The sequence below is a fragment of the Leptonychotes weddellii genome, chromosome 3 (assembly GCF_054177405.1).
Source record: "Leptonychotes weddellii isolate Sample4059 chromosome 3, ASM5417740v2, whole genome shotgun sequence".
Classification (NCBI taxonomy): Eukaryota; Metazoa; Chordata; class Mammalia; order Carnivora; family Phocidae; genus Leptonychotes; species Leptonychotes weddellii.
This window is the reverse complement of record NC_138371.1, coordinates 40,165,072-40,182,905: the sequence shown is the minus strand read 5'-3', so window position 1 is coordinate 40,182,905 and position 17,834 is coordinate 40,165,072. Positions and strand designations below refer to the sequence as shown.

The window sequence follows — 17,834 nt, the reverse complement described above, 5'->3', positions numbered from 1 at the left end:
AACACTACATCAAAAACTAATGATGTACTGTATGGTGACTAATATAACATAATAAAATAAAATTAATTAAAAAAAGAAAAAGCATTTATTGTCCACATGAACATTTTTAGAGCATGTAAATTATCAAAATGCAGTGAAAACCATCCTCTTCAATGTGATCTGAACAAGCAGTTTATCGATTTATGAGAGAAGAAAAGCTAGATAAGACAGGAAATCATGTCTATTCTGTTAACATCCATTAGGCACACTCGCTGCCAATCTGCAGGAAAGCAAAGGCCCTTCTTTAAGCATATGTCTGAGGACAGGTCTGCAGTTTTTCTTGCATAAACTACACCCATGGGAGTATGATCTCTAGTATTGATTTCTTTAGGGAACAAAACTTAAAAATACTTGCAAAGTGATGTGAGGACGTATTCTGGATTTAAAATTTTTCCCTCTATTTTTACAATTGTCTCATACTCTGTTTTTTTAAGACTCACCTTTATCAGGGTGTCTGGCTGGCTTGGTTGGTGGGGGGATGTGACTCTTGATCTTGGGATTGTGAGTTTGAGCCCCATGTCAGGTGTAGAGATTACTTAAAAAAATAGTCTTAAAAAAAAAAAGACTCACCTTTATCAACCCTTTCCAAAGCCTTTAATTCTTTGTTTTCAAAATCATGTTCCATCATTTCATATGTAATTAATCTATTAAAAGTACAATCAGAATATATACTTTTGGAAAGTAGTCAACAACTCCTGGCGAACATACAACTCACTTACTTGATGGGAATGGGAGTTGGGGTAGTGATGGAGGGAATGTGCCTGAGTAGCCTGTTGGCCATGAAGGTCAGGTGTCGGTTGCATCAGTGTGGTTTACAGGAGACTGGAGAGAGAGACGAATCTGCCAGTCACTTAGACGGAGGGTGATAAAAGACAGCTTCCACTGCACAGCAGTAAGGGCAGCCTCTGGGAAGCCAAGTCACTTTCCCCCCACTCCAGTGTCTTTTTGATGGTGGGGCAGGAACGAGAGAGCTTGCAGTAGTAGCTGCAGTTTGAGGAAAACCGGCCACCTCTTTACAGTAAAAGCTAAGCCTTTTCAACTGGGTTTGGCAATCAGTAGCTTGAGATACAATGCTGTGTAAATGCATCTACCTTAGGCCAAGTATTTCCATAAACCCAGAGTTCCATGCCAGGCTGGCTTACTAACCTCACTTTCAAATGAGCCCAGCCATGCCCTTAGTGTATTAAGACAGCTTGCTGCAGGGGCAAACTCATCATACAGTTAACTTGATATATCAAGTCTTAGAGTATAGAAGTAGGCAAAAGAATGACAAGCCAGAGAGAGTTAATATATTTTTATCCTTAGGATACAGGGAGGAGCGCCATTACAGTGAGAAATTGGTAGCTTTGATACTATTTTACCCCCAGGATAGATATTTCTATCAATTTATCACACTAATCTAAGCAAGGTCATACATGTGAGAAATTGTTTTTTGTTTGTTTGTTTTTTAAGATTTTATTTATTCATTTGAGAGAGAGACAGAGACAGAGCATAAGCAGGGGGAGAGGGAAAAGGAGAAGCAGAATCCCCGCTGATCTGGGAGCCCAACGTGGGACTTGATATCAGGACCCCGGGATCATGACCTGAGCTGAAGCAGATGCTTAACCATCTGAGCCACCCAAGCGCCCTCAAGAAGTTTTATTTTTTTAAATAAATTCTAAGTATTATGATTTCATTAACCAGATTATTTTTAGAATCGTAATCCAATCCACAGGTAATCCAGGCTTGCACTTTCCAAATGATATCCACTAGCTTCACGTGGCTATTGAGCCCTTGAAATGTGTCTACTCTGAATTGAGATATGCTATAAATGGAAATACAAACCGGATTTTATGAAAATGGTAAAATATTCATAATTTGTTATAGACATCTCTATAACACAATTTTTGCAATGGGACAATAGTTTTAAATTTTAGAATAAAATACCTTAACTTGCAACTTGATGAATATAATAACAAAGCAACAGTTCAGTAAGGCATTAAGTTCACTATTAAAAGCAATTAGTAAATATTTAATAGTCGTTTTGTTTTCTAGGCCCTATCTGTAAGTTATTCATTTACATTTTGTTGTTTTATTTCTCACATTTCCTATGTGGTAACTACTGATTTATTCCTTCTTTCATACAATCATATGCTACTGTATCTTCAATAACTGATTTAAATTCTATTAAAATTAACATGACTATGAGAAAATTCTTGTCCATCATTTTGTTTCAATAGGCCAAAGTGAACCACAAACAAAACTTGACATATACCTTGTTACCAAAGAAAGAATAACAATTGGTACAAGGGAAAGAACATGGGTCTTAGAATAAACAGACCTGGGTTCACTGCCACTCACAATGTGATCTTAAGTTGGATACTAAGCCATGTAACCTGTTTGAATTCCAGTTTCTTCATCCAGTAAAATGATGGATGCCATCTCTCAGGAATACCGTTAAGAAGCAAATGAAATAATGTACGTACATTTCTAACACCGTAGATAGATGCTCAATAAAACATAGCTGCGAATATTTTTATTATTCCTATAGAATGCAGTCAACCTAAAAATTATCAGGAAACAAAAACGTAAGTTAAAAGTGAAAAGGTAGGGCGCCTGGGTGGCTCAGTTGGTTGGGTGACTGCCTTCGGCTCGGGTCATGATCCTGGAGTCCCTGGATCGGGTCCCGCATCGGGCTCCCTGCTTGGCGGGGGGTCTGCTTCTCCCTCTGACCCTCCTCCCTCTCATGCTCTCTGTCTCTCATTCTCTCTCTCTCAAATAAATGAATGGAATATTTAAAAAAAAAAAAAAAAAAAAAAAAAGTGAAAAGGTAAGTTAAAGGAGAGACCTCACTTCATCTAGTCAGCAATTCGGTTTATTAATGGATACGGACTTATCTGCCAGGTCACTTAGATGGAGGGTGGTAATGAGAGAGCTTCCCTGCCCGGCGGTGAGGGTGGTCTCTGGGAAGCTTAATTTTTTTGTTGTAATATAATAACATAATATTATATTAGCAGCTAACACATTGATCACTATACTCCAAGTGCTGTGGTAGACATTTACTTACATTTACTTTTATTTACAATAATGAGCAAATCTGTATATCCCTAGATGCCATGGCATAACACTGTCTTTTCCTCCTAACTAGATATTTGGCTTACATTAAAGAACTAAACTAGGGCACCTGGGTGGCTCAGTCAGTTGAGCATCTGCCTTCGGCTCGGGTCATGATCCCGGAGTCGCAGGATCGAGTCCCACATCGGGCTTCTGATGCCGGCGGGAAGTCTGCTTCTCCCTCTGTCTCTGACCCTCCCTCTTCTCGTGCTTTCTCTCCCTCAAATAAATAAAATCTTAAAAAAAAAAGAACTAAATTAATTAATAACTTTTCAAGATCTTCTTTTTAAAACATTTTCTACAGATTCCTTTCACCTGTTACTCTATACCAGCCACATGCTTGCTCCTATCATCACCCCTAACTCAGTCCAGCTGTTCTTAAGGACTGGCTCCCACGTTGAGTACGGTCCTAAAGACCACTGACCTTTAATGCACTTTATATGTTGCCAGTCTTCTGCCCTGGCTTCTGACCCCTTAGTTATAGGCTCCCTGCATGGAATTCTGAAGTGCCAAGAGATGGGTATTCTATAAAGGGCTTTCTGCTGTGTTATAATGATGGGAATATAAAAAGCAGACCTTTTCACCTATGCTTAAAGTCTGTAAGACAGCCCTTCTGTCCGGAAGAAGTCCAGCCAGGCTAAGCCTGCAGTAATGCTTTATGTCAGCAAACATTACCCTTAACTATGAGGAGCAAAATGGCAAAATAACAACAGCTTAAATAAGATAAAAGTGGTCTGGTAAGCTGAAAGGTGGCTCTACCATAACATCCTCAGGGACTCAGGCTCCTTCCCTCCCCAGACCTTGGCCCTTCTTCTCATGGTCTAAGGCTGCATTTTATTTTATTTTTTCAAATATTTTATGTATTTATTTGTCAGAGAGAGCGAGCGAGCACAGGCAGGGAGAGGAAGAAGCAGACTCCCTGCTGAGCAGGGAGCCCAATGTGGGACTCGATCCCAGGACCCTGGGATCATGACCTGAGCCGAAGGCAGATGTTTAACCGACTGAGCCACCGAGGCATCCCAGGCTCTGCATTTTAGGCAGCAAGAGAGAGGAAAATACAGAAAAGGAAAAAGTAGGTGACTTTTCAGCTCATTGACCAGAACCTAGTCATATGACTATGCTTATTTACAGAAAGCTGGAAAATGTACCCAGCCATGTAGCCAGCAGCCATGTACCCAGCCCAAACCAGGCATTTTATCACCCTTGAAGATAGCAAAGAGGCATTGGAAAACCACCAGCAATCTCTATCACTCAGTCCAACTGAGCTGTGCAGGCTTTGGCCTTGGTCTGACCTCTGATCACACATCCCTTGTTCTTATCACTCATGTCTCATGACCTTTATAGCCAGATTATTCCAACCCTTAGCCACACTCACTTATCTACTTCATCCCCCAAAGAATTCAAAGTGCCATAAATATATACATTTATCAAAATGACAAAGAAAGGGCGCTTCCTGCCAGTAAAAGCACAGATGAAAATACAAGATGAACAAAAGCAGTTATTTCTCTCCCAAGATCTATGATAAATATCTGGGCTTCTGACCCTGCCAACTCCCTTGCTGCCCCCTCTCATCCAACCACACCCTCTGCCTGTCTGTCCAGTGCTCAGCATGCAGATAAGCCTGTGTCGAGTCTATACCATGCTTAGCCATTCCACGTCGGAGTCTGCTCAGCCCAGGCCACAGAAGCCGGATGTAACTCCTTGTCCCGCATCCACATCCCAGAGTGTGTTGCTGCAACCAGCCCTAAACAGCTACCACCCAGAAACAGCACTGCCCATCCCATGGCAGAAAAAGTCAAACATACCTACAAACATTTGCTGTTTTCCCCAAAGGGGAAAAAAGCAAGCAAAAGGTTACAGTTGCCTTCTTGTTTTCATTTTTTCCTCTAAGTGCAAAGAGAGAGTAAAAAGTCCATTGTAATCTTTCACACCCATAGTTAACACCTCTAATCGTTTCCAGCTCGGTACAGACTGGTTGAAACACATGTAAATAAAGCAAGCCTAAGTAACTGCAAATATCCTCTTAGAGTGGCCGGGACCGCAATGCAAGCCCGGTATGTGCACAAGTAAATGTCTGAAAGTGATCCAGGGGATGGAGCTGTTTTGAGCACTGACATTTCTTAAAAGGTTTTGTTTACTATTTCTATCTGATAATCAGACTAGCCAGAATTCTGGCTCTGTAACAAAATGCCTATAATCTTAATATGATTTTTCTTTTTCAGGCTATATTTTCAATGTTCCTGTTCCTGAAGGAGCCATGATTGCGCAGGATTAAGAGCTTTCTTCCTTTACCCGTTAGAAAGGAGGGAGGGAAGGAAGGAAGGAAGGGAGGGAAGAGAGGGGGAGAGGGAAAGGGAGAGGAGAGGACTCATGCAGCTGTAAGAGGCTCCTCAATCAGAAAGGCACTGTACTTGGTTCTGCTACTGCCATCTCAAAATTCTTAAAACTTTTATCTTTAAGGAGGTGGTCAGGGAGATGGGCAAAATAGGTGATGGTGATTAAGGAAGGAACTTGTGATGAGCACTGGGTGTTGTATGGAAGTAATGAATCACTAAATTCTACACCTGAAACCAATATTACACTGCATGTTAACTAACTGAATTTAAATAAAAATTTGGAGAGTAAAATAAAATCTTCTTCTTAGAAAAAAAATTTATCTTTGACTTGTGAGTTAAGTCAAAAGGACAGTGGAGCATACGCATGATCGGGGGTACAACGTACAGTATGTCCCCCCCCCCCCCGGCTGCCCCCATCCCATTCACCTACTGCTCACGGTGCCCAGTGAGCACGGAATTCCCATGGGCCCGTGATGTCCGATGAGACTCAAAGTGAGTACAAGGTAAGTACATTACATTTATGATTAAGTGGGTCACTGACAGCCCCGGAGAACCAGAACTTGCTTCCAATACGAAAAGAAGGCAATGGCATTCTGAGAAACCTGAGTAAACAACCAGGTGAACCCACCACACCCTTTTTTATCTGTGTTATTTTTCTGTATTAGCAAATCGCATCAACTGAAAACCATGGCATGGAAGGAAAGGGAAAGACAGAGTCACCTATAATTCCTTCCCTTTCTCGTCCTTGTTTGCCAGTAAGCTGAAGGTAGAGAGGGTTGGCAGAAGGTGTGAGTATCAAGAAAAGAAAGAAAAACAGTCGATTAGTTTCGTGGACTGTTCTCACTGTTCTGGTAAGAATTAAATATGTATTCATATAGGAACTATGGAAAATGGATCATGTAATTTTGGCAATTCCACATATGATTTAAATGCTCTTATATCTGCATTTAAAACTGGCATTACACAATATAAAGATGAATAAAATCCATGCTAATAAGTTAAATTTTTTAATTTTCTTTACCTACAATGATATTAAATAGCAAATAAACAATATCATGACAGGTTGAGAGACCATGGAAGAAAGGATACTAAAGAAAGGTACTAAAATATTTTAGTACCTTTAAGTATTTAAATACTTTAGTACTTTCCCCCTGCTTTTTGAACAAAGGCCCCATATTTTCATTTTGCACTGGGTGCCACAAATTATGTAGCTGGCCCTGTATCGATCTCATTTTCACTTCTAACCTCATTGTCTTTTACTTTGAATTGTTGTCATATTTGTTGGTCAGGCTCAAAGCGAGCCTCCTTGTGAGTAAGGTCTCCCCCAACTGAGAGCAGAAGGGTGTTTTCTGTTATCCAAAACCTGAGGTGATAAGGGAACCAAACTGTTTTGTATACATTTCTCACCTGGTAAGTAAGCTGGCCCTTTATTCTGTGACATTTCAAGCACATTTGCTGGAAACTTATTAACACCCTCCACCAGGTGTCTCCAGCAGATCTGTGCAGGCCCTTCTGTGATATTAAAGACAAATGATAGCGAGGTTCCTGTCTTGGCTAACCTCTTCCAATAGGTTGCTTTTAAACTACATTATTATGTGTTAAATATGCTGCTTTCTTTAAACAACTCATTCCTTTTATTGTGTTTTAAGTATTCTTTTCGTTCCATGCTTCTTAAAGAACTGGAACATAGGAGGAAGTGGAAACAAGGAGGAAAATCCATCACCCAGACACAACGACTGCTGACATTTTAGTCCGCTTCCCTAGAGTTGTTTTCCTTCTGTGCAGAAGAGAGTGAAATCATGAGCCACAGAGTGGGAGAAGATCTCTGTAATATATATCTGGTCAAGGACCTGTACCCCGAAGAGATAAAGGCCTCCTACAGATCAACCAGAAAAACAAAGCCCAATTTAAAAATGGCCACATGCTTTTTCACAACGGCTTTGCCGCCAGAACACGGCTGCCATGCAAACCACCATGAAACCTAAACCAAAATGGGAAGGGAAAAACTCCTATCAACGTCGTTGTCCCTGGACACGTAGACCGGGGCAGAGGTCTACCACTGCTGCTCATCTGATCTCCAAGTGTGGTGGCATGGACAAAAGAACTATTGAAAACTTTGAGAAGGCGGCTGCTGAGATGGCGAAGGGCTCCTTCAAGGATGCCTGGGTCTTAGATCAGCTGAAAGCTGAACGTGAACATGCTATCACCGTCGATAACTCCTTGTGAAAATTCGAGACCAGCAAGTATTACGTGACCATCATTAATGCCCCAGGACACAGAGACTTCTCAAAAACATGACTGCAGGCACATGTCAGGCTGACCGTTCTGAGGGCCCTGATTGTTGCTGCTGGTGTTGGTGAGTTTGAAGCAGGTAGCTCCAAGAACTGGCAGACCCTTGAGCACGCCCTTCTGGCTTACACACTGGGTGTGAAACAACTAATTGTCGGCGTTAACAACATGGCTTCCACCGAGCCACCCTACAGCCGGAAGAGATGCGAGGAAATCGTTAAGGAAGTCAGCACCTACATTGAGCAAACTGGCTACAACCCCAACACAGTAGCATTTGTGCCACTTTCTGGTCGGAATGGTGGCAACATGCTGGAGCCAAGTGCTAACATGCCTCGGTTCAAGGGATGGGAAGTCACCCGTAAAGATGGCCATGCCAGGGGCGCCTGGGTGGCTCAGTTGGTTAAGCGACTGCCTTCGGCTCAGGTCATGATCCTGGAGTCCCGGGGTCGGGTCCCGCATCGGGCTCCCTGCTCGGCGGGGAGTCTGCTTCTCCCTCTGACCCTCCTCCCTCTCATGCTCTCTGTCTCTCATTCTCTCTCTCTCAAATAAATAAAATCTTTAAAAAAAAAAAAAGATGGCCATGCCAGTGGAACCACACTGCCTGAAGCTCTGGATGGCATTCTGCCACCAACTCGTCCAACTGGCAAGCCCTTGCGTCTGCCTCTCCAGGACGTCTACGAAATTGGTGGTATTGGTACTGTCCCTGTGGGCCAAGTGGAGAAAATCAAGCAAATGCTCAACTGCAGTAGAAAGAGTAAATATATCATGGTATACTAAAATAGAATGAAACACTGTGGACCAATCAATGTACATTATGCCTAATGGAAGAACACAGAAAAAGCATGTACTATATGATACCATTCATCATTCATATGATGTTCAAAACCAAGCAGAACTAATGGAAAGCACCATCAAGATCCCTGTTCAGGAATGGGCTTCTTCGGAAATGCCTCAGCTGACCCAAGATCACAATCCCAACCCTGGGGATGAAGACCTTCACTGAAATTTGGGATAACTCTTTAGTGCCTTCTGAGCTTCAGAGTTTCTGTACAGTTAGTTGAAGGCTTTGTTGACATTGCAATTCAAGTTCTACCTCTGCACAATCGTGCTTCTTTCCTTCCCCTTCTCTTCTCTCCCACAATGATTGGTCCCAGTCACACAGTAATCTGAGTCTGCTTCCCTGGGAACCTAATCTAAATGAGAGTAGTAGTTACCTTTGGGGTGGCAATGACTGGAGAAGGGCAAGAGAGAGCTTTTTGGGGTGTCAGTAATGTTCTATACCTTGATGGCAGCTACACATGAATGCTTACTTTGTAAAAATTCATTGAGCTGTATAAATTTTGTATATTTTACTATATGTATGTTATACTTCAATTAAAACAAGCCAATGAATATACTTGAAGAATGTCTATATTTGAACATTTTTCTAATTATTCCATCAAGATAAATTCCTACAAGTGGAATTGCTAGATCAGAAATGGACATTCTAAATTTAGGTGTCTATTGACAAAGGGTCCTCCAGAAAAGATTTACCAACTGATACCTTATCATCAGAGGATGAGAATGTTCATTCTCCACATCCTTGCCAACACTCGATAGCATCAATGGAAACAAGTAGATCACGTTGTTTTAATATTCTATTGCTCTTCTTAAAACTAATTACATGCTGGGCACCTGGGTGGCTCAGTTGGTTAAGCGACTGCCTTCGGCTCAGGTCATGATCCTGGAGTCCCTGATCGAGTCCTGCTTCGGGCTCCCTGCTCGGCAGGGAGTCTGCTTCTCCCTCTGACCCTAACCCTTCTCATGTGCTCTCTCTCAGTCTCTCTCTCAAATAAATAAATAAAATCTTAAAAAAAAAAAACTAATTACATGCTGATGATTAGTCGACCAATTTTAAGTAATTAGTGAACTCTACTGTATTCCTTGAATTATACCATTTTATCATGCAAAGTAGATAAAAGCTTAAATATTTATATTTAAAAAACCAATATGCAGACATTATAGAGAGGCAAGTTTGAACTCAATACAAGAAGCTTGTATTTGATTCCCAAATTTATAAAAGGAAAAATGGAAAAGAGGAGGGCATGGATTGGAATAAGGAAAAGCCCTAATCTCTCTTTCAAACCCCAGACCTATATTTCTAATTGCCTGCCCGCCACTTCCACCTCCAAGTCTCGCCAGTCCATGGAACTCAACAGCTCCCAAAGTAGTCACCTGTCCCATCCTGCCCTTCCCTCCTCTATTAGACTCCTCTCACACTCTAATTTTCTGATTCTAGATCTCCTCTTCCATATCCTGCCCTGAGGGAAAACTCTGGGGTCCTTTTCTCTTCCTTGAGCTCTTTCTCCCCACTCTCTCCCCATTTCCTGGCCTCCAACATCCTTTCATCCTTCAAACTCCCCGGTCACCACTTTTGGCCAGACCTCCCTTGCCTCTGACTCCCCCCCCACACACGTACTGCGACAGGGCTCTGAGGAACCTGCATAGTTGGAAGAAAACCTAGACTGGGGTCAGAGTGAAATCTGCTGCTGTGGGTGATATGTGACTGTGGATGGGGACAAGTCCTTGTGCTACGGTCTCTTCATTGGCAGGACAGTCATAAGGGGCCCTTTCGATGCCAACTGATTCTTTTTTTTTTTGCTATCTTTTTTATTATGTTCAGTTAGCCACTGTATAGTACATAATTAGTCCTTGATGCAGTGTTCAGCGATTCATTAGTTATTAAGCATAACACCCAGTGTTCATCACAGCATGTGCCCTCCTCAATACCCATCACCCTGTAACCCCCTCCCCCCACCCTCTCTCCTCTGAAACCCCCAGATTGTTTCTCGGGGTCCACAGTTTCTCATGGTTCATCTCCCTCTCTGATTTCTTCCCCTTTGGATTTCCCTCCCTTCCCTTATGGTCCTCTGTGCTATTGCCTATGTTCCACATATGAAACCATGTAATTGTCTTTCTCTTAACATAATCCCCTCCAGTTCCATCCATGTCGATGCAAATGGTGGGTATTCATTGTTTCCGATGGCTGAATAATATTCCCTTGTGTATATGGACCACATCTTCTTTATCCATTCATCTGTTGAAGGGCATCTCGGCTCCTTCCACAGTTTGGCTATCACGGACATTGCTGCTATGAACATTGGGGTGCATGTGCCCCTTCTTTTCGCTACATCTGTGTCTCTGGGGTAAATACCAGGAGTGCAATTGCTAGGTCATAGGGTTGTACAACTGATTCTAAGTCAGGTTCTCATTTCCCTTAAAACTCTCCGGTGACTTTCTATTATTCCTAGGGTAAGTCGGCATACAAGGCCTTCCTCCTGCCTCCCGCTGCCTGCCCCCCAGCCCAAGGAAATGAAGAAAGAAAAATAGGTGAGACTCTAAGAAAAGATTTTGTTACTGGGCTTCTCATCCTTTTACCCTCAGCATGTACAACTTAGGAACTGCAAAAAAAGCCTTCAAGGGAAATTGCATACAAAGCACCAGGCTCACCGCTCTATATTCTTCTTTTCTTTGGGATGTTAAACCCTCAGATCTTGGCTGCCCAATCTCTAAATTCCAATTTCTGTCTCCCTAGTCCAGTGAGACAGCTGCGAGCTGGAGCTGTCTCTGTCTTTAGGTCTCGCAACGTGAATTTGAGAATACCTTGAGGTAAGCAAAGATTTCTTGAGCAAAACACTAATCATAGTGGGAAAACTGGAGATAACCTCAATGATCATCAATAAAAGAATGGTCAAAATAGCTTGCAGTCTATATTTAATGGTATGTTATGCAACCAATAAACAGAAAGAGTTAGGTCTAGATGCCTTGTTATGAAAATTCACTCCGGGTACAGGGTGATGGTGTATTGTGTATTGTGTTGCCAAGTGAAAAAAAACAATGTACAAAAGAGTGATTTAGTTTGTAAATAAAAAAAAAATTTTTTTTAAAGCCTGTAAGTATATACACCAAACTATTCATGGTAATTATGCCAATGGATAGGATTACAAGAGAATCTTCATTTTCTGTATCCTTGTAGTTTGTTTCCATATATACACAAGAATTACTTTTACAACTAGGGAAAAGAGTGAAATAAAGTTGATACAACATTTCTTTAAGAAAAAAGGAACATTTAGGGGTGCCTGGGTGGCTCAGTTGGTTAAATGTCTGAACTCTTGATTTCAGATCAGGTCATGATCTCAAGGTTGTGGGATCGAGCCCCATGTCGGGCTCTGTGCTCAGCAGAGTCTGTCTCTCTCCCTCTGTTCCTCCTCACTCTCTCTCTCTCTGAAATAAATAAATAAAATCTTAAAAAAAGAAAGTAACATTTGGGCTACAGGTTATATATACCCTCTGGAAGGTAAACTTGATGAGAGTAGGGACTTTTAGATCCATGTGGCTGTGTTCCCAGAACAGTGAGTCACAAAGTGGGCACTTAGTAGTAAATATTAGTCAAATGAATGAATATGTCCAAGTCTTTGATGTGAATGTTAAGACAGTAGAGCTAGTTTCCTAATATATTTAGTAATCTCTAAGGAGTAATACACATGGTATTATGGAAAATATATTTTAAGGGGGATCACTTAAATACAGACATGTACTTTTCCTCAAATAACAAACATTCCTAAAATACGCTTTAAGTATATTTCTTTTTCTGCTAAGACTGTAAGCTCCTTAATATCATGGCCTGTTGTTTGGTGTGTGCTCTGTATTACTCCACTTCAATAAGGACTGTACCAGAACTTTGAGCACCTAATAAATATTAACTGAATAATTGCTCAGTAATTGATAATTTATTACTTATTATCGGTGATAAAAATGATTTATCACTGGTATTTAAGGATGTAAACTTTATTCCTATTTTATTTTAGCAATATTAAATGTAGTAGAAAGTCGAATTACAATCTAGTTAAGTGAAGATAGACGGAATTCGAGTTCCTTTTACATTTCCTATATGTCATGTCATAATATCTTCAATATAGGATACATAGAAGACCAGTGATATTACAATCAACTTTTCAACAATAGCAATGCAAAACTTATGTTTACCCCACAGGATTTTTTGTTTTAAACGGAAACATTGTTTCCTGGATAATTTTTTTTTAAAGATTTTATTTATTTATTTGAAAGAGAGAGAGAACACAAGTAGGCAGAGCGGCAGGCAGAGAGAGAGGGAGAAGCAGGCTCCCCACTGAGCAGGGAGTCCCATGCGGGGCTCGATCCCAGGACCCTGGGATCATGACCTGAGCCGAAGGCAGACGCTTAACTGACTGAGCCACCCAGGCACCCCTACTGGATAATTTTTTTAAAGCAGAGATGAAAATACTTGACAGGTATAGATTACAGAGAATCACAGAAACGTTTACAAGAAGAGACCTTAAAGATGACCAATTCCAAGTTCATTTTATATAAGAGACTCTCATAACTATAAAGGTTTAGTTATCTACATACAGTGAGGGAATTCAGTGCCCTCAGGCCTTATGGTCCCAGAGTAAACAGTTGGGATGTTTTTAATAATAAATACTATTTGATTCAACAAAATAAAAAAGAAGAAATTTGCAAATGACATATCTTATAAAGGGTTAGAATCCAGAATATATAAAAAACTTATAAAACTCAATACCCAAAAAATGAATAACCCAATTTAAAAAATGGGCAGAAGACATTAATACACATTTTTCCAAAGAAGACATACAGATGGTTAACAGATACATGAAAAAATGCTCAAACTCACTGATCATCAGGGAGATACAAATCAAAAGTATAATGAGATACCACCTCACCCCTCAGAATAACTAAATTCAAAAAACACAAGAAACAACATGTGTTGGTGAGGAAGTGGAGAAAGGGGAATCCTCCTCTTGCACTGTTGGTGGGAATGCAAACTGGTGCAGCCACTGTGGGAAACAGTACGGAGGTTCCTCAAAAAGTTAAAAACAGAACTACCCTACAACCCAGCAATTGCACTACTAGGTATTTACCCAAAGAATACAAAAATACTGATTCAAAGGGATACATGCACCCTGCTGTTTATAGCAGCATTTTCTACAATAGCCAAACTATGGAAACAGCCCAAGTGTCCATTGATAGATGAATGGATAAAGAAGATGTAGTATATATACACAATGGACTATTACTCAGCCATAAAAAAGTCTTGCCGTTTGCAATGACATGGATGGAGCTAGAGAGTATTATGCTAAGCAAAGTCAGTCAGTCAGAGAAAGACAAATACCGTATGTTTTCACTCATATGTGGAATTTAAAAAACAAGCAAAGGGGGGAAAAGAGAGAGAGGCAAACCAAAAAACAGACTTTTTAAAAAAAGACTTTATTTTATTTATTTTTTAGAGAGAGCAAGTGACAGGAGGGGCAAAGGGAGAGGGAAAGGGGAAGCCGACTCCCACTGAGTGGGGAGCCCACCATGAAGCTTGATCTCAAGACCCTGAGATCACAACCTGGGCCAAAACCAAGAGTCAGATGCTCAACCAACTGAGCCACCCAGGCACCCCAAGAAATAGACTCTTTAACTACAGAGAACAAACTGATGGTTACCAGGGGGGAGTGAGTGTAGGGGGGTGATGAAACAGGTGATGGAGATTAAGGAGTGCACTTGTGATGAGCCCTGGGTGATGTATGGAAGTGTTGAATCACTATATTGTACACCTGAAACTAATATTACACTGTATGTTAACTAATTGAACTTTAAATAAAAACTTAACAAACAAAAGCAAAAATTAACAGGAACAAAAAAATACTATTTGACTTTAAATAATCAAGAACAGTTTGTTTCAAAAAAAAAAAAGTTTGTTTCATAGTTTTGTTTTAACATCTATTCTAAAATACCATACAGCAAGTTTTAAATTCTATTTACACAAGTTGGTGAGTACACAAATATTTATTTCCTTGTTGTCTTTTTAATTTAAATCCGTAATTACAAACATACTGTTTTACCTACACAGCTCTCCTGAATTATAGGAGTTCATCATCATATAGAAAAATATCCAATATGAAGAAGGATCACTTTACATAAATTAACTCATTAGTAAATTCCTAGACAACCAAATGGTAGGATGGATCAGGCTATGGCCTGTGGCACGAAGAACCTTGGTTTCAACTGATCTGCTGAATGAAATAGAAACCGAGGCATTACACCGAATCGAGAGAAGATGACACTTTGGACACCAAAGTGACAGCTTTTCCAGAAAGGCTTTATGATCATAAATACATTCCAGTTGATTCCCAAGATAACACTTTGAGAAGGATACAGAAGTAGAAAGTGTTCAGAAGAAGTGACCAAATAGTGAGAATTTTCTTGTTGTTCTGAATGGTATCATTTTTTTTTCCATCCTACAGTCTTTGTTTTCTGCATGATATTTAGGAAATACTGAATTCTGTATATTAATTTTGTACCTTGCCATATTACATAAACCAATTTTTAGTTCTTTTTTTTAAGACTTATTTATTTGAGAGAGAAGAGAGAGAGTGAGAGAGTGAGAGTGGGGGTGAGGGGCAGAGGGAGAGGGAGTCTAAGTAGACTCTGAGCGGAGCACAGAGCCCAATGTGGGACTCGATCTCATGACCCTGAGATCATGACCTGAGCTGAAACCAAGAGTCGGAGGCTTAACCAACTGTACCAACCAGGCGCCCCAACCTAATTTTAGTTCTAATAATTCTTCAGTTTGATTCCCCTAAATTTTCCAGATGAACAAACTTAACTACTTAATTTTGACAATGTCTAATTTATTATTTTCTTTTATAGTTTGCATTTTTAATATTCTATTTAAGAAAAATTGCCAGATTAAATGTAAATAAAATTTTCCCCTGGAAGTTTTATGGTTTTATCTATTATATTTGGGTATATGATTAATTTTGAGTTAATTTTGTATGTGGTATGAAGTAAGGTAGAGATCCTCTTTTTATTTTTTTATTATTTTTATTCTTATTTTTTTAAGTAGGCTCACCCAACACAGGGCTTGAACTCACGACTCTGAGATCAAGAGTCACATGCTCTATCGATTGAGCCAGTCAGGCACCCCTAAAAGGTTTTTTAACAAAAAGTTTTTTAACAGGTGAAAAATAAGTATTTTATATTTTTGATGTCATGTAAGTGGTAATACCTTACAAGTGCAACTTACTTGTAAATTACTTGTCACTGCCCATACACGGAAATACGATTAATTTTTAATTGATTTTTGTATCCTGCAAAATGGATATTCTCACTTACTAGTTCTATCAGTTCTTTCATTGTAGATTGTTTAGGATTTTCCACATAGACAAACATGTCATCTATGAATAAAGACAGTTTGACTTTTTTCTCTTTTCAATATTGATGATTTTATTTTTCTTGACTTACTATATTACATAGAACCTCTAGTGCAGTGTTGAATAGAGGTTGGATTTTGTCAGTTTGTTCTGTTGAGATAATTATGTTTCCTTTTTATTCTGTTAACATAGTATATTATATTGATTGGATTTTAAATATTGATGCAACCTGCATTCCTGGAATAAACCCCAGGGGGTCATGGTGTGTTATGATGTTTAATATATTGCTGGATGCAGTTTGTTAAAATTTCATTAACAATTTTTGCATCTATGTTAGGGATGTTGGCTTGTAGTTTTATTTTCTTATAATATTTTTGTCTGGTTTTGGGATCAGGGTAACGCTGGCCTCATAAGTTGAGCTGGGAAGAGTTCTCTCCTCTTTGGTTTCTGGAAGTAAATTTATAGATGTGGTTTTATTTCTTAGTTATACGTTTGGTAGGACTTAACCAGTGATGCCATCAAGGCCTAGAATTCCCTTTGTGGAAAAGTATTAAAGTACAAATTCAATTTCTTTAATAGATATATGCCTATTCATGTTATCTATTTCTTGTTCAAGTAGCTTTGATAGTTTGTCTTTGAAGAAATTTGCGTATTTCATCTAAGTTGACAAATTTATTAGCATATAATTATTCATAATATTATTATCCTTTCAATAGGATTGGTAATGATATCCTCTCTCTCATTTTTTTTTTTTGTATTGGTAACTTATATTTTCTCTTTTTATTTCCTATTCAATCTGGCTTGAAGTTTATCAATTTCATTGATCTTTTCAAAGAACCAATCTTTAATTTTATTGATTTGGCAAAGACCTTTTAGATATGACACCAAGTGCTCACTTCGGCAGCACAAATACTAGATATGACACCAAAAGTATAATCCATAAAATTAAAAAGTTGGTAAGTTGGATTTTATAAAAATTAAAACTTTGCCCCACAGAAGACACTGTTATGAGAATGAAAAGACAAGCTATGGACTTGGGAGTAATATTTGCAAATCACATAACTGGTAGAGGACTTATATCCAGAATATATAAGGAACTCTCAAAACTCAATAATAAGAATATAAACAAACCAATAAAAATGGGCAAAAGAAAGTGTCCCCCAATAGATGAATGGATAAGGATGTGATATACATATATATGTAATATAATACATATTATATATATAATGAAATATTAGTCATAAAAAAGATGAAATCTTGGGGCTCCTGGGTGCCTCAGCTGTTTAAGCATCTGACTCTTGATTTCAGCTCAGGTCTTGATCTCAGAGTTTTAAGTTCAAGCCCTGCATGGGGCTCCAAAAAAATAAAAAATGAAAAATAAATAAAAATAAAATCTTGCCATTTGTGATAACAAGGATGGACATAGAGGGTACTATGTTATGAATTAAGTCGGACAGAGAAAGACAAATACTATATGACTTCACTTATATGTGGAATCTAAAAAACAAAGGAACAAACAAAACAAAACAGAAATAGACTCATAGATACAGAAACATAGATACTGTTGGTTACCAGAGGGGAAAGGAGTGAAATAGTAAAGGGGATTAAGAGGTATAAACTTCCAATTATAAAATAAGTTCAGCCATGGGATGTAATTTACAGCATAGAGAATATAGTTACAATACTGTAATAACTTTGTATGGTAACTAAACTTATCATAGGGATCATTTTATAATGTATAAAAATATAGAATCAGTATGATATACACCTAAAACTAATAGGATATTGTATGTAAATTGTACTTCAATTAAAAAAAGAAACACTCATTCCTTTTTTTTTT

The 17,834-nt window shown here is 39.2% G+C and overlaps 1 long non-coding RNA gene across 1 annotated transcript; it reads left to right on the top strand.

The window, feature by feature from the left end:
* The first annotated feature begins 6 nt into the window (after window positions 1-6).
* Window positions 7-6,519, top strand: LOC145720497 (uncharacterized). Its single transcript, XR_014143460.1, has 2 exons — window positions 7-2,625; window positions 2,849-6,519. It is a non-coding gene; the product is annotated as an uncharacterized LOC145720497 (long non-coding RNA).
* The last annotated feature ends 11,315 nt before the right edge of the window (window positions 6,520-17,834 follow it).